The 14410-nt window shown below is 38.8% G+C and overlaps 1 non-coding gene and 1 pseudogene across 1 annotated transcript; one reads left to right on the forward strand and one right to left on the reverse strand.

The window, feature by feature from the left end:
• LOC122084419 overlaps positions 1 to 14410 on the forward strand; it is a 104545-nt pseudogene that overhangs the window by 69231 nt on the left and 20904 nt on the right.
• LOC122086713 lies at positions 1637 to 1743 on the reverse strand. Its single transcript, XR_006142523.1, has one exon. It is a non-coding gene; the product is annotated as a small nucleolar RNA R71 (small nucleolar RNA).

The following is a 14410-nucleotide window of genomic DNA, read 5'->3' on the forward strand; positions in this document are numbered from 1 at the left end:
TTTTTTTTTTTTTCAAGATTTGTTTTCTCCAGGCCTAGAAATTTCAGATTTTGTTCAATCCAGATCAGGTTTTTAGGATTGGTAATATCTCAAATCACTCAAGCTTTCAAGTTCAAGCATTAATTCAAATAGGTAGGCTTCTTCAACAGTCTTCCTCCCCCCTCTCATTCCCTCTTCTGACTACCCTTTCTTTATTAATTTAGGATTTTAATTTCAGCCATTACATTATTGCTTCCCCTTTCCTCTAAGGTTCATGGCTAGTGTATGAGTTGGCTTTGCCCCTCCTAGCCATAGAACCATCGTTTTATTATTTTTATTTTAATTGCCTCCCTTTTTCCTAAAGCCAAGTAGAGTAACCCTTGTAAGAGTGACTCTCTGGTCAAGTAAAAAAGCTCATATTATGATGCATCCCTCAGGCTAAGTAGAGAAACCTACTTGTGAGCCTCTCTCTAGTTTTATCCCCTTTCTTTTACTTTATTTTTATTTCAGTATTTTTTTTCCTTCATTGTTTTTTAATTGCGTGGGGTGTTTATTTTTAGTTATTTATTTATTTAATTTTAATTGCATGGCTTGTGTGTTTAAATTCTTAGATGACGAATGGTTATAATGTTATTTTAGATACATATGTTTAGGACGGTAGTTATAATTAAATCACAACCATTAATCAGTTCACTTTCGCATTATTAAAAGAAGCAAAAAATAAAGTGATTGTTCTCCCTATGTTCGACCCATAGCTACACTGATCCATACGCTTGTGGTAACATTTTAAATTTCAAACAAGTTTTTGACGCCGTTGTCGGAGAAACAGTTCCATGTTATTTTTCACTTTCTTTTGGTAAATCAGAGTGTTTTATTTGCTTTGTTTTATTTATTCTTTTATTTTATTGAATTCTTGAGAAGAACAACTTGCAATAATAGTTGTATCAGTGGAGGTGACCAAGCCTCACAGTATGATAGACATGTTTTGCCCTGTAGCAGTACCTTAGAAATTGACCTGAGCAACCCCGGATCACTGCCGGTAAGCTCCCAAAAATCCAAAAATAAAAAATAAAAATTAAAAATTAAAAATAATTAAAAAATAATTTAAAAAAGATTTTTCTTTCCATTCTTTTGTGCTTGTCTTACTCTAGTTGTGGGTAGTTTTCTATTGCATGAGTGTTAAGTGGGTGCGTAATACTAAGAATCGGTTAAAAAAAAAAGATCCAACAAGAAGTGACTCTATACGTTTACTCTCTTTAAAAACCTTTAATATGGAAGACCAACAGCAAAACCCTCCACTTATATCTTTAAAAGATAGGTTCTACCCTACTAAAATAGCCTAACCTTCATGCATAATTCTACCAAAAGCCCAGGGCAATAATTTTGAGCTTAAATCTCAGTACATCATTGTGTGCCCCACTTTCTTGGGCTGACCTCTGAGGATGCATACCTATTTCTAAGGGAATTTGAAGAGGTATGTGTTCTAATCAAGATCCAATAGCTTTCTGATGATACTGTTAAGCTTAGGTTTATCACTTTTGCATTGAAAGACCAAGCTAAGAAGTGGTAGTATAGATTACCCACGAATTCCATAACCTTATGGGAACAGTTCATAGTTGTCTTCCTTAAGAAGTTTTTCCCAACTCACAAGACCAATAACCTTAAAAGTGATATCCTTTAGTTTAGGCAAAAGCCTAGTGAGTTATTTTCCAAACTTATGGAGTGATTCAAGGATCTACTCCAAGAATGCCCCCACCATGGCCTAGACTTATGGCATTTATATCAAATAATTTATGAGAGTATTGATTTTCCAACTAAACAAATGATAAAGTCTATGTGCCCTGAGGGATTCACATCCTTTACAGATTAAGGAAAGACATGAGAATTCATACTTAACTTAGCTGACAAAACCCGTGAATGGGAATCAACCCAAGAGAGTGAAAGAACCATAGGAAGGAAATGATATTTTGTGGATGAGATAGTAGCCAATGAAGCCCATTTGGATAGCCTAATCAAGAGGATTGAGGCTATTGTTCTTAGAGAGTCATCATCAGTCAATTTGGTTAAGGTTTGTGCTTGATACCAGTCCCCTGGACATGTCATAGAAGAATGCATCAACACCTCTGAGGGCACTTCTAATGATAGTGTTAATGCCTTATACCAGAATAATCTATATAGTAACACCTATAATCCAGGATGGGGAAATCATCCAAATTTTTTTCTAGAATCAGGGCCTTCCAATTTTCATAATCAATGTCAACTTGGACCCCAAAGGCCTCCCTTTGCACAACAATCTTTTTCCCAAAATACTTTTCCTATATCAAATATAGGACCTCAAGCTAGTTTTCCTAGGGTCCTTCTCCTATCATCTTATCAGCAACCCCTTGGGTTTACCAACATTGGAGAGGTAAGTAAAATAAGTGACTTGAAAAAAAATATGGCCCTCCTCATGACAAGCCATCAAAATCTTACGAGAGAACTCACCCAAGTTATCTTAATTATGTATGAGAGGGAGAAAGAAGCTTTACCCAGTCAACCAGAGCCTAACCCTAGACATCACTAGCCTGTTAGCTCACAAGCACCAACTAATGCACCACTAAAATGGTAGAGAGTACCCAACAAGGGCTCTCCAACCAATGTAATGTTGTTTATGTCCTTAAAAGTGGTAGAGAGTACCAATAGAGTGTTCCTAACTCTTCCCCATCCTTTACTCCTGTTAACTCTCCTTCAGTTAAAGACACACAAGTGTGCCTCTTGTTCCAGGTTCGTCTGATGAACCTAAAGATTCTTCTGAAATTAAAGATGAATTGGTTGAGGAAACCAAAAATGATTCTTCTAAAAAAGGACAACTCCCTAACAGTCCTTATGTTCCTCTTGTCCCATTTCCTAATCGCTTAGTAAACAAAAAGAAGATTGCTTCTATGGATAAAATTTTAGAATTCTTCAAAAAAGTAAAAGTGAGCACCCCTCTTTTGGATGCCATATCCCAAATCTCCACCTATTCAAAGGTACTGAAAGATTTGTGTACTCACAAACGCATCACTAGTGTGCCCAAAAATGCGTTCTCGACAGGTAACACTAATTTCATAATTACTCAGCCTATAGCAGCCAAGTATAAAGATCCAGGGAGCCCTATCATAGCTTGTGTCATAGGCAACACCTACATTAAGCATGCATTACTTGACCTTGGTGTAAGTGTGAATCTTTTACCTTACCACGTGTACAATCAACTAGAATTTAAAGAATTAAAAGCCACTAGAACTACTCTTCAGTTGGCAGATAGGTCTGTTAAGATTCCTAAAGGGATGGTTGATGATGTCTTACTAAAGGTGGGAGAATTTATTTTTCCTGTTGATTTCATTGTGTTATATACCAAGCCCTTCTCAACCAATGATGATATCCCAATAATTTTAGGAAGACCATTATTGGCTACTAGTAATGCATTAATCAATTATCGGAATGATTTTCTAAGGTTATCTTTTGACAACCAAACTGTTGAGTTTAACATGTTTAGGATAGGGAAACAACCACATATGGAAGAAGAGATCAATATGCTTGAGGATTTTTTAGATTTTTTTGATGATTTAATTACGAACTTTGATATTGATTTTGATTCAGGATTCTAAGAGTGTATGGATGAGTTGGATAATGAGAGTGAAAATTTATTTTCTGAAGTCTTAAGTCTTCACACACCTGTTGAGCCCTTAGGACCCATTACCAATTCCATTCCCAAACCTTTCATAGTTGAGTCCCTTAAGCTAGATCTTAAGAATTATCATCTAATTTAAGGTATGCTTTCCTAGGGCCTGATTAGACTCTTCCTATAATAATTTCTTCAAATTTGACTTCTAACCAGGAAGAGGAGTTACTTAAAGTGTTAAAAGATAATAAGGAAGCCCTAGGTTGAACCATAGCTGATATCAAGGGTATAAGCCCTTCTATTGTGCAATATCATATACATCTTATGGAGGATTTTAAACCATCCACGGAACCCCAAAGAAGAGCTAACCCAATGATGATGGAATCCATTAAGAAAGATATCCTAAAGTGCTTGGATCATGGAATAATTTATCATATATTTGACAGCCAATGGGTAAGCCCAGTTCAAGTAGTGCCTAAGAAGTCTAGGGTGACTGTAGTTCACAATATCAATAATGAACTAATTCCAACCCATGTCCAATCAGGGTGGAGAGTGTGCATAGATTATAGGAAACTTAATGTGGCAACCTGAAAGGATCACTTTCCATTACCATTCATTGATCAGATGTTAAAGAGGTTAGCTTGACATGAATACTATTGTTTTCTTGATGGATATTTCAGCTATAACCAGATCCCAATTACTTTAGAGGACTAACATAAGACTACTTTTATATGCCCATATGGAACATTTGCTTACAGCCGTATGCCCTTTGGGCTTTGCAATGCCGTTGCTACATTCCAACAATGCATGATGAGCATCTTTTCTGATATGGTCAAAAAATTCTTAGATGTATTTATGGATGACTTTTCAATTCAAAGGAATTCCTATTCTAAATGTCTTCATCATCTTTCTTTAGGTTTGAAAAGGTGCATATCTAAGAGTTTAGTTTTGAATTGGGAGAAATGTCATTTTATGATTAAATCTGGTATAATTTTAGGCCATATAATATCTAAAAGTGGATTTAATTGATAATTTACCATCTCTTCAATCTGTTAAGGACGTCCGATCTTTTTTAGGGCATGCGGGTTTCTACAGAAGGTTTATCAAGTACTTTAGTCAGTTAGCCCGACCCCTCACTTCATTACTTACCAAAGATCAAACTTTTGAGTTTTTTAAAGAGTGCCTAGAATCCTTCAAGCAACTTAAGAATGAGTTGACCAATGCACCCATTATTCAACCACCTATTTGGATTGAACCTTTTGAACTAATGTGTGATGCTTCGGATTTTACCATAGGAGCGGTTTTGGGTTAAAGGATTAATAAGTTATCCACTGTCATTTACTATGCTAGTAGGACCTTAAATAATGCATAGCTCAATTATACAACCACTAAAAAAGATTTTTTAGCTATTGTGTTTGCATTAGAAAAGTTTCGATTTTACTTGGTTCATATGTGGTGGTGTATACTGATCATTCTGCTCCTAGATACCTAGTTCAGAAGAAAGATGCCAAATCCCGTCTCATTAAGTGGGTTTTACTTTTGCAAGAGTTTGATTTAGAAATTAGGGATAAAAAAGGAGTTGAAAACTTAGTTGTAGATAATTTATCCCGGCTTTCCAATTCCTTAACTGTCGATTCTCCAGTCAACGAGAACTTTTCAGATTAACAATTATTTACAGTGTCTAATGAACCATGGTTTGCTGACATTGTCAACTTCTTAGTTTCAAGTGTAACTCCGGATCACTGGTCCACCCAAGATAAGTATAGGTTTCATTTCCAAGTTAAATACTTTTTCTAGGATGATCCTTATTTGTTAAAGATATATCTAGATCAGATTAGTAAATTTCATTCTCTCTTTTTGCCATGATCATACATGTGGTGGACACTTTGGACCTAAAAAGACAGCCGTAAAGGTTCTCCAATGCGAATTTTATTGGCCCACTCTTTTAGAGATGTTGTTGATTTTTATAAGGCTTGTCCTACTTTCCAGTCTTTTGACCGTATCAATAAGAGGAACATGATGTCCCTCAACCCTATTTGGTAGTTGAGATCTTTGATATATGGGGCATTGATTTAATGGGACCATTCCCTAATTCTTTTAGAAAATTGTATATAGTTTTGGCCATTGATTATATTTCTAAATGGTTAGAGGCCATACCTTGTAAATCTAATGACCACAAAGTAGTGGTCCAGTTTCTCAAAGAAAACATTTTTTCTCACTTCGGTGCACCACCTGTAATAATTAGTGATAGTGGTACTCATTTTTGTAATCGGCATTTTGAGACCTTAATGAAAAAGTATGGGATCATCCATAAGTTATATACCCCTTATCACCTCCAAACTAGTGGCCAAGTGAAAGTGTCTTAATAGGCAGATCAAACAAATCTTAGAGAAAACTGTTAATCCCAACTGTAAGGATTGACCCCTTAAGCTCATTGATGCCTTATGGGCCCATCAGACTGCATTCAAGACTGACCAAGGTCAGTCTTCCAACCGTTTGGTGTATGGGAAAGTTTGTCACTTACCAGTTGAGTTAGAGCATAAGGCCTTTTGGGCCATCAAGAAGTTCAACTTTGATTTGTCTGATGCGAGAATTAATTATAGGCTCCAACTATCTGAGTCGGAGGAACAAGGAATGATGCCCATGAAAGTTCTAGGATTTATAAGAAAAAAATAAAAGCCTTCCATGATAAGCATATTCTGCGTAAATCTTTTACAATTAGTGATAAGGTCTTATTGTACAACTCTCAATTGTATCTTTTCCTTAGTAAGCTTAGATCCTGATGGGATGACCCATTTATTGTCCATAATGTATATCCCCATGGGGCTGTGGAGATTCTGAATCTAGGAACAGGGGTAATTTTGAAGGTTAATGGTCAGCGTTTGAAACCATTCCTCGAGTTTCCTACTACTAGTAGTGAAGAGGTCATGGATCTCCATGAACTTCTGTACACAAATGACTGACTTTACCCAGGTATGACTCCCTTGTATTGTCTTTGCTTTTAATTTTTTCCATGCATTGAGGACATTGCATGACTTAAGTGTGGGGGAGGGAAATCAGTTTCTTTTTGCTTTTTTTTTCCTTTGCTTGTTTTTTCTTTTTTTTTTGAGCTCGCTAAGGATGAAATTCTACTTTGGCTTTTGGCTAATGATCATACCATTCGGTTGCTTGATGTATGAAAATAAAAGTTTTTGATTAAGGCACCCATTTTGAATGTATAAAAACCCTATTGAGAAGAAAGAAACAAGCCTGTGTCTTGAGATGAGACTTTCTTTTGAAAAATAAGAGACCCCTGTTTTATGGTGTTGGACCATATGTAAGTCTATAGGTTCCTTATACTTTTGATTTGGAGTTGAGAACTTCTTTTTAATTTGGCATGAGTTGACAAATGCATAATTTTAAATGAAGTGTGAAATGTGGTATAAACAAGAATAAGAGTTGATTCCCTTGGAACTAGACAGAGCATTGGGCCTTAGGAAGCATGGTGTCTTGATCGAAATTCCTAGGGAGGAAACTTTTGAAAGAACTCTAGCATCACTGTCTTTATGGGCATATGTAAAAAAGCGAAGCTATATAGTAACTTGGATGTCTGGCGTTTGCTCCACCATGTCATTCAGGCTAAAAGTAGTGGAGTAGAATAGAGTTTATCAAGCGAAAAAACGAAAAAAAAAATGTGTAAATATCATTAATGCTTGGTAACATGTTTAGTCAAAAACACTCCAACTCCTTAGTCATTGGTTGGTTTCCTATTTCTTCACAAGTGATTTCGCCATAAGATAAGAATCTTTTGGAGAAGATGAGGTGTCACACCCCGTTCATACAGAACCGGACCGATGACCGGGTTAACTCCGATTAACCCAAACCTGCTAGGATCATCTGATACAGTACCCCACCACAGCATACCCACATCTAAGATAAGTGTTCAAAAGTTCAGCGGAAGACTTAAATTACCTGTAAATATCCCCAATATACTTGATATGCAAATTATAGTATATAGCTAAGTACATATGGGCCCGCAGGCATGATATTTACACAAAAAATAACAATTTACGTATCAAGTATACAAAAGGGGAGGTCATCAAAAGAATCAAAAAGTAAAATCCTGTACGGTGTCATTACTGCGGTCCCGCAGCACAACCCTCACACATGCAATTAGCATCGTGCTCATACTCCTCGAGAACCCACCAATCCTCGATAAAAAACTCAATAGTGGGGCCTGACTCCTCTTCAGGCAGGTGACCTACAAAATCATCTAAAAGAGGTGTGCACGTGAGATGAGCACACTAGCTCAGTAAGTAAAAAGAAAGACCACATAAACTGCCACATCCATATGCACTATATGCTATATAATTCATTTTAAATCTTATCCACCTAAACAACATTACTAAGTCTTAGGTTATGTACTACTTACAACCATAGTGTGCGTATGCCCTGGGTACGAGCCGTGAACTCCATCCCACAATACGCCCATAGGGTTGTCGAAAAAGGCCCATCGTGAGTACTCAAAAAAGTAAAGCATGCCGACTATCGGCTCTCAACATAAAAGTAAATGACAGAAAAGTAAAGGTGCTGACCCCAGCAATTTAAATACAATACGATTGGCCCTCTTGAATATACCACTGAGGTTGCCGACTGTCCTATTGACCGGCCAGGCGTATGTCTAACCGCCACAGTGACCCGACAACCGCGACCACTACTTCCCCCCAAGTGATAACCCAACACCTCAACCCCTGTTGGGAAGGGTTGTAGCACGAGGAATGAAAATCCTAAATCGCATAGTGCCACCGCGTCCTATACCATAGGCCACCAATGCACTCGTTTCCAAGCCGACTATGGCATCTAGTCTAATAATGCATCATGCACAGTAATCCAACCGTTCATCACATAAGCACATCAATCATTTAGCATTGATAATGTAAAGCACAACACACAAATCATAAATTATTTGTTTAGAATGCACAAGCAACCCGTGCGAACGACATACGAGGATGACTAATCAATACATAATTTGCATGATGACATGGCTAGTCTAGATACAATTTAATGATGCAAAAACAAGATTAAAATAAAGTCAAATGTCCTCTCCCCACTTACTTGTTGGGTACAAAAGCTCACGTTCGGTACGGGTGAGATCCGGCGTGAGAAACATAAATTCTAGTGGAACTTATCATAAGCAAATGGGGTTAGCATTTCACCACCTTGGGGTCAGAACTAACGAGGTTTGATGTTTAAATTATGTTTAAAATCATAAAAGAGGATTGCCCGTCCGTTTTGGGCTCATTCGGGCTCAAAAATCTGACTGGGGGGCTAACAGGTGGGCCAGACAGCCCACTTGTCTTTGCCCACAAGTCTTCACAGGTGGGCTATATAGGCCACCGGTTCAACCGATGGGCCCCCTTAGGCAGGTAGGTTTGCCCGCCGATCCTTGTGCACCGATGGGGACAGAGGCGCTGCCTCAACAGTTGGGCGGCTTCACCCACCTATGGGGGCAGAAATTTGCTTTCTTCTTTGAAACGTTCATCAACCTTGGAAAAACCAAATGGGGCTGTTCCAATCACATTTTTCACACATCTAAGGTCTTATAAGATGATTCTATCCTAGATCTAAGTTAGATTTAAGGATTGAAAAGCAATCTTACCTTTTTTGTTCAGGAACTCCTCCAAAACCCCAAAATCACCTCTTAACTTAAGAAATCACCAACGCTTCTCAAATCTTGTAAACACTTCTTTAGACCTTCAAAATCAACACATAGACCCTCTATCAAACCTTAGATTCATCATCTCAAGTGAGATTTACAAGATTTCAAGGAACTCTACCCAATTCAAGGATTTCACTTGGGGTTTGGTGAAAGTTTAAGAAGTATAGCTTTCGCTCACCTCAAATCTTAGGTCTTGTGTTGGGGATCACTTTTTCGGTGCTGGAATGAGAAGATCAAACCTCGGCGTCGCTTGAAATCATTTCTTCCTCTTCTTTCTTTCTCTTTCTTCTTCTTCGTTCTCTTTTCTTCCTTTCTTTTCTCTCTCCTCTTTACTCTTCTCACCAACTCTTTAATGCATTAAATGAGAAAAATGAGAAACACAATAAGTACTATTTATACTTAGAGAATATCTAGTAATCACACGGGTGGGTGACACAGGTGGGCGGGTTCGTCCTCCTGTGACCGCCCACCTGTTGGTCGAAACTTAGCCAAACAATTGAGATTTAGATGGAATTCAACTCTCGACATGTATCTCACTCTCGGTACGAGATATATAATACGTATACACTTTAGGATACGACTACATACTAGCATTATCCATACATGGCCTTATGATACATACATGTACACGGCTTGGGTACACCTTCTCCTCTGGCACTGACTCGGATTTGTTTGGCCAACTGTGTTCAAAGTCACCCTTGCCATCATAATCCATAAGGAACCACCTTAACCCTCTCTGGTTCGGGTCCTGTATGGTTAAACCGGGTCAACTATGTAATTATACCAGGTTTTAAAAGTAGGGTATCACATTTACCCCCCTTTTTGAAAATTTCGTCCTCAAAATTACCGTACCTGGTTGTTCGAAAAGATGAAGGTACTTGGCTTGGATTTCATCCTCGTTCTCTTAAGATGCTTCTTTAAGTGAATGATTAGCCCATCGCACCTTTACAAAGGAAATGGAGCAGTTATAAAGGGTTTTCACTTTTCGATCCAAGATTTCAGCTGGCTGTTCTCTATAGGTCATATCAGCTTCTAGATATTCTGGTTCCACGGGTAGCACATGCGATAGATCTTGAACATATCGCTTCAGCATGGATACATGGAATAAATTATAAGTATTTTCGACTGAAGGTGGAAGAGCAAGCATGTAGGCTACTGAGCCAACCCGAGTCAAAATCTCAAATGGGCCAATGTATCTCTGGCTCAACTTACCCTTTCTATGGAACCTATGCAACCCTTTAGTAGGAGAAATCTTGAGAAACACCTTTTCTCCTGCTTGAAACTCAATGTCTTTTCTGTGGGTGTCTGCATAGCTCTTTTGACGTGACTGAGCTGTCTTAATCCTTTCTCGAATAACATCGACCTTGTCACATGCCATCTATATCATTTCAAGTCCTAACATTCGGCATTCGCCTACCTTATTCCAATACAGAGTAGTTCATCACTTCCTACCATATAATGCCTCATATGGAGCCATCTCAATTATAGCTTGATAACTGTTGTTATTGGCAAACTCCATAAGGGGTATATATTCTTCCCAACTACCACACATTTCCATTGCACATGCCCTGAGCATGTTCTCTAATATCTGTATGGTTCGCTCTGACTGACCATCAATCTATGGGTGGAAAGCAATACTCAAGTTCACTTGTGATCCCAAAGCATGTTGGAAACTTTTCCAAAATCTAGAAGTGAACCTTGGGTCCCTATCTGACACAATGCTCACTGGCACTTCATACAAGCGCACTATGTTATCCATATAAAGTTGTGCTAACTTGGCCATAGAGAATTTGGTCTTGATGGGAATGAAATGAGCAGTCTTAGTAAGCCGATCAACTATCACCCAAATCGCATCTATCCCCTTAGGTGTGCGTGGTAGTCCGATGACAAAGTCCATTGTAATCCTATCCCACTTCCAGTCCGATATTGGGAGTGACTGAAGAGTACCATAAGCTCGATGGCTCTTAGCTTTTACTTTTTGGCATGTAAGGCAAGTCGCCACATATAGAGCTATTGTGGTTTTCATGCTTGACCACCAGTAGTTTTGTCTGAGATCCTTATACATCTTTGTACTTCCTGGGTGGAGTGAGTACTCAGAGCTATGTGCTTTCTGCACTATCTTGTCTTGTATCTCCAAATCATCGGGCACACACAACCTACCTTGAAACAATAATGCCCCGTCGCTGGCTAAAACGAAGTCAAGTTTATTCATTGTTTGCTCTTGAATCTTAATTCTGATCCGTCATAACTCAAGATCCAAAGGTTGTTATATTATCGCCTCTTGCCTGATAGACGGGTGCACCTGTAGAGTTTCTAGGGATACAGTTAACCATTTAATGTTTTCTAGTTGATGTTCAAACTCTAAGGTTGCTCCTTCATATAAGAGGGTTTCATCTATTAGCATCGCCTCTTGTACGAGTTGTGAACTAGCTGCTAAGTATAAGAGTGACACAGTCTGTGCCTTTCGACTCAACGCATCTTCCACGACATTATACTTACCAGGATGATACTGAATGTCACAGTCATAATCCTTCATGAGCTCGAGCCATCTCCTCTACCTCATATTCAAATCTCTTTGGGTGAAAAAGTACTTAAGGCTTTTGTGATCACTGTATATCTCGCACTTCTCCCCATGCAAATAATGTCTCCAAATCTTTAGAGCAAAAATGACTGTAGCTAGTTCCAGGTCATGAGTGGGGTAGATCTTCTCATATTCCTTTAGTTGTCGAGATGCATATGCTATCACTTTACTGTGTTGCATGAGAACACAACCCAACCTGACCTTAGAAGCATCAGTGTAGACTGTCATTCCACCCGTGCCTTCAAGGATGGTCAACACAGGGGCTAACACCAACCTTTTCTTCAATTCCTGAAAACTCTTCTCACATTCCTCTGTCCATTCAAATTTTACCCCTTTTTTGTTAACTTAGTCATTGGTGCTGAGGTCCAAGCAAAATTCTCAATGAAGCGTCGGTAGTACCCAGCTAAACCCAAGAAACTTCTAATTTCTATAACGTTCTTGGGGTTTTCCCACTCTACTACTGTTTTCACCTTGTCAGGATCTACCTCGATTCCATCCTTAGACACTATGTGTCCTAAGAATCCAACTTGCTTAAGCCAAAATTCACACTTATTGTATTTGACAAACAATTATTGCTCTCTCAACCTCTGTAATACCATCTTCAGGTATTGAGTATGCTCCTCTTCCATCTTAGAGTAGATCAAGATGTCATCAATAAAAATAATTACTTTATCCAGGACATTGTAAAATACTCGATTCATTAAATCCATGAATGCTGCCGGTGTATTGGTTAATCCAAAAGATAACACTAGAAACTCATAGTGACCATATCGAGTCCTGAAAGTTGTCTTGGGTATGTCACCGCTCTTTATCTTGAGCTGATAATAACCTGATCTAAGGTCTATCTTTGAAAATACATTTGCACCTTGTAGTTGGTCAAACAAATCATCAATGCGTGGCAATGGATACTGGTTCTTAATGGTTAGCTTATTCAATTTCCAATAATCGATGCAGATACGTAAGCTGTCATCCTTCTTCTTGACAAACAATACAGGGGCACCCCAAGGTGAAACACTTGGGCAAATAGACCCCTTCTCCAATAATTCTTGCAACTGCATCTGTAACTCCCTCAATTCAGCTGGTGCCATCATGTATGGAGCTTTTGACACTGGAACTACTCTAGGAATCAAGTGTATGGCAAATTCTAACTCTCTATTAGGCAGTAGATGCATCAAATCATCTGGAAGACGTCAGAAAATTCTTTAACCACCTCCACCTCTTCTAGAGGTGTAACCTTTGCATCAACATCAAGTACCGATGCTAAGTAACCCAAACATCCACTTTTCAACAACTTTACCGCTTGAAGAGCAGAGATGAGGACCTTTCTAGCTCGTTTTATTTATCTGCTTGGTATACTAGTTCTTTCCCTTCATCATTTTTCATCCTAATTAATTTTTTGGCACACATCACATTTGCTTGAAGGGCCGACAACCAATCCATGCCCAATATAATGTCAAACTTCTGTATGTTGAATTTGATGAGATGTGCATCCAATTTCTTCCCACTGATTTCCACTGGGCACGGCCCATACACCTCCTTCAACTGTGTAACTTTGCCTATAGGCATACTAACAATCATCTCATGATCTAGTGTCCTTAGCGATATACCAAGTTTCTCAGCAAATCTCTTAGATATGAACGAATGTGTAGCTCCTGAATCAAACAAGACATAGGCTAGTATACCTAATATAGGTAGAACACCTAGTGAAACAATGCATATAAGTATAGCAGGTCATCAAGATTCAGCATAAGGAAAATCTTAAATTAAAATATACCTGCTACCACTTCTATGCTGGCCTCAACTCCCTCAGCTGATAAGGCATGCATTCTTCTTTGCGGTTGATTCCCCCGAGTTAAGGGAGGTCTGTACACAGAGGGCTGATTGGATGGTAAGGCTGGTCTGACTCGACAGTCTTTGGCATAATGCCCATAAGAGTGGCAATTAAAGCAGCCGATCTGTAACGTCGAAACTGGGGCAGGCCTCCTTTGTACTTGACCTGATGTAGATGGGTGACGGGGTGGCCTTGTGACTGTAGGCACTGTATTAGTGTTCGGGCGAAAAGATGTAGAGCCCAGACCACCAGCTGGTCGAGGAAGGTAGCCAGATAGCCTATAGGGTTGTCTATATGTAGGCCCAGAACTATACGACCCATGGTATACCTTGGATGAGTTTCCCATGTCTAGAAATGGATTAGTCCTCTTCCACAATTCAGGTGTGAGGGATTGTTCTCCCTTCTGCTTATCTTCCATAGTTTTAGCTTTTTGCACAATTTGGCCATAATCTGTCAAATCTAAGACCTCGAGCACTGACCCAATAGATGCCTTTAATCCCTTCAGAAACCTTGCAGTCTTTTCTTCAGCTGACCTCATATGCCTAGGGGCAAAATGGAACAAGCTTTCAAATTGCTGCTGATACTCAAGGATAGTCTTATTCCCTTGAGTCAAGGCCATAAATTTCATCTCTTTACGGTCTCTGAAGCTACGAGGGTAATGGTTTGCCAAAAACAACTCCT

Source organism: Macadamia integrifolia, chromosome 1 (genome assembly GCF_013358625.1).
Source record: "Macadamia integrifolia cultivar HAES 741 chromosome 1, SCU_Mint_v3, whole genome shotgun sequence".
In the NCBI taxonomy this organism is placed as follows: domain Eukaryota; kingdom Viridiplantae; phylum Streptophyta; class Magnoliopsida; order Proteales; family Proteaceae; genus Macadamia; species Macadamia integrifolia.